Source organism: Mustela putorius, unplaced genomic scaffold (assembly GCF_011764305.1).
Source record: "Mustela putorius furo isolate JIRA1106 unplaced genomic scaffold, ASM1176430v1.1 tig00003899_pilon_pilon_pilon, whole genome shotgun sequence".
NCBI lineage: Eukaryota > Metazoa > Chordata > Mammalia > Carnivora > Mustelidae > Mustela > Mustela putorius.
Window position 1 is genome coordinate 5,857,807 of NW_025422048.1, and position 3,777 is coordinate 5,861,583.

The window sequence follows — 3,777 nt, forward strand, 5'->3', positions numbered from 1 at the left end:
TTTGAGAGAGCAAATCCAGAAAGAAGAGAAGCTCATTAAGGTAAGCCTTACTTTCGGCATACTATTTTCCCCTCAGGTTCTTTTTGGCATAGGGCACAAGACAAGCCAGCAGATCAGCTTTAGGTTGCCTCATGGGGCTCAGAAGCATAAAACAGTAAAGTCTAGAGTTGTCAAGGTAGCTAACAGTTGAAGGACCAAGATCCTAGAGAGAAACGGAGGACACAAAATAGAACATAATACATGGAACCAGTTTTCTTCTAGAGGTATTTATGGTTTAAGCTGCACTGAAAATAAGGGCAGAAAGCATCAGCAAAGCAGAGCAGGTTTGTGACAGGCTTACAGTGCTGAGAGAGCAAAAGAGGTTATAAAGTGCTACGTAGAAGCCCTATCAAACAATCCTGATTTTTATTTGGAACTCCTAGAGGACTACACCCTAGAAATGGGGGTGAACCAAAGGCAAACCTGGACATTTAAAGACTGCAAACTACCCTAGAGTCAGCAAAGTCTATAGTTGAAATAAGGTGATCAGAATCTCTGCTTCCTGACAGAAGGGAGGAGTAAACCTCTCTGGAGGAAGATAACATGATCTGGAGCCCTTATAATTTTCACACACAATGCTGAGCATTCAATCAAAATTTACTGGCATACAAATAAACAAGACCAAGAGCAATAGAGAGAGGATAGAAACAGAAACATAGGTGATACTGAAGTTATCAGACACAGACTCTGGAATAATTGTGATGAATAGATTCAAGAAAATAGATGGCAAGAGAGAAATTTTCACCAGAGAACTGGAAACTATAATAAAATGCCAAATGGAAAATCTGGAACAGAAAATAAAATAACTAAAACTAAGACCTCAACAGATGGATTTAACAGTAAATTGAGCCAAGTTGAAAACATGATTTGTGAACTAAAAGATCAATAGAAAATATCTAGAAAGAAGAATGAGGAGCAAAAGGGATGGAAATGAGACATATGAGAGACATATGAGATATGGTAAAGAGTGCATTTGGGAGATCCAGAAAAGTGAGAGAATGGGTCCGAAGCAGCCCTTGAAAAAGCAGACAATATCCTTAAGAAACACAATTCAATAAAACTGACACAAGAAGAAAAGAGTCTTATATGAGTGTTAGAAATGAAACTTGTTATTAAAAAGTTAAACTGCAGACCTAAATGGCTTCACTGGTAAGTTCTTTCAAACACTTAAAGAAGAAATAACATTGATCTTTAACAAACACTTCCAAAGCTCAGACAAAAGGGGATATTTGTTATCTTATTTTATGAAGCCAGCATAACCAAAACCTGAAAGAAATGATAAGAAATGAAAATCACATAATAATAATAATAAAAGGGGCAAGAAGGAAATTTGGGAGGTGATGGATATGTCTTTGGTCTTGATGGTGGTGATTGTTTCAGAGGTATATACATATCCCCAAACTCATCAAATTATATTCATTAAATATGTACAGCTTTTAACATGTAAGCTATAACTTAAAAAAGTAGCTTAAAAAGAAATGAAAATGATAAACAATGATATAAATGTTTGAATCTAATCCAGCGATATTTAACAATGATTAATACATCTCAACAAAGTGGGTTTATGGGAAGATCAATTAGTGTAATTAGGCATATTAATAAGAAAAGCTAGAAAATTATAGATGCAGAAAATGCATTTAATAAATTGTACTCCTACTTGATGTTAAAAAAAATACTCATAGCCAAAAACAAACAAACAAACAAACAAAAACAAAACCATAAAAACAAACTCATAGATAACTGGGAAGCAAAGGCAACTTTCTTAGTCTGAGTAAATAGTGGCTGCAAAAAAAAATCATGAATTTTTTTTAAATCATTATTTTTTTATTTCCCCTGAGATCATGAATAAGACAAGGATATCAGCTAGCAATGCATCTATTTAATGCTGTCCTGGAGGTCCTAGACAGTGTAATCTAGCAAGGAAAACATAGAAAAGGCAAAAGGAGTAAAAACGAAGAAAGAAAAACTATCATTTACACAAGATATGATTATACATAAGAAATCCAAAAGAACCTACAAATAATGTGAACTAATAACTGTACTTAATAATATTGATATAAAGTTAAAATGTAAAAATCAATTTATATAGATCAGGACGAGTAAGAAAAATTTTTAATTTATAATACTACCTGGTGTAAGGTGATACCTCAATGTAGTTTTAATTTGAATCTCCCTGATGGCTAGTGATGGTGAACATCTGTACCCCAATGTTTATAGCAGCAATGGCCACGGTCGCCAAACTGTGGAAAGAACCAAGATGCCCTTAAACGGACGAATGGATAAGGAAGATGTGGTCCATATACACTATGGAGTATTATGCCTCCATCAGAAAGGATGAATACCCAACTTTTGTAGCAACATGGACGGGACTGGAAGAGATGATGCTGAGTGAAATAAGTCAAGCAGAGAGAGTCAATTATCATATGGTTTCACTTATTTGTGGAGCATAACAAATAGCATAGAGGACATGGGGAGTTAGAGAGGAGAAGGGAGTTGGGGTAAATTGGAAGGGGAGGTGAACCATGAGAGACTATGGACTCTGAAAAACAATCTGAGGATTTTGAAGGGGCGGGGGGTTGGAGGTTGGGGTACCAGGTGGTGGGTATTATAGAGGACACACAGATTGCATGGAGTACTGGGTGTGGTACAAAAATAATGAATACTGTTATGCTGAAAATAAAAAATAAATTTTAAAAAAAGAAAGAAAACATTTAGAAAAAAAATTATAATACTACCTAAAAGACACCAAATACTTAAGAAAAATTTTAACAAAAGATCTGTAAGATCTTCACACTGAAAACTAGAAAATGTTATTGAGAGAAATTAAAGAAAACCTAAATAAATATAGGGATATACCATGTTCATAGGCTATAGTCTCAATATTGTTAATACTGTTTTTTTATTATAGGAAGTAGGATTTATTGGTGGGCATGAATAGGGAGAGGGCAGTGCCAAAATTCTCAAGAGTGCAGTACCCGCCATTTGTCCAAAGGGACATGATTTGACCCCATAACCATCTTGGATGAACCAATTTTTTGCCACCATATCTTCAAATTCATCCACATCAAACTTAGTAAAGCCTTAATTCCTGGAAGTGTGGATATTTTGGTGGCCAGGGAATTTGAACTTGGTCTGCTTAGGGCCTCAATCACATGCTCTTTGTTCTGTAGCTTGGTACTGATGGACATGATGACTTGGCCAATATGGACCCTGGCCACTGTACCTTGGGCTTTGCAAAGGTATACTGCATACCTCTCTGGAGCCTAGTTTGGAGATAGCATGCATAAGGTCAGACATCAATGTCCACTGGAAAGGGCTATCTCCAAGGTCTCTTAGGGCAACCCATACAATCAACAGGCTGCATACACGATCAAGGAGGGTAGTGGTTGCTGCCATTGTACACTGGGACCCCATTTGGTACACTGTTAATATGCCAATTCCTCCGTGATTTATGGAGTCAATGAAATCCAAATAAAAACTGTAACTGGTTTGTTATGAAAACTGACAAGCCAATATTGAAATTTATATGGATACACAAAAGGTCAAGAATAGCCAAGGCAATTTTAAAGAATAAAGCTGAAGGAATTATACAACCAGGTATCAAGACCCACTATACAGCTTTAACAAGACAGTGTGCTTTTGGGGTCAGCATAGATAAATACATCAGTGAAACAAAATAAAAAGTATAGGAACAAACCACAATGATATAATCTCCTGATATTTACATCTTTTTTTTTT

General features: G+C 35.8%; 1 pseudogene; it reads right to left on the reverse strand.

Moving 5' to 3' along the window:
- Window positions 1-3,353: 3,353 nt before the first annotated feature.
- LOC123388513 lies at window positions 3,354-3,462 on the reverse strand (annotated as a pseudogene).
- Window positions 3,463-3,777: the final 315 nt, after the last annotated feature.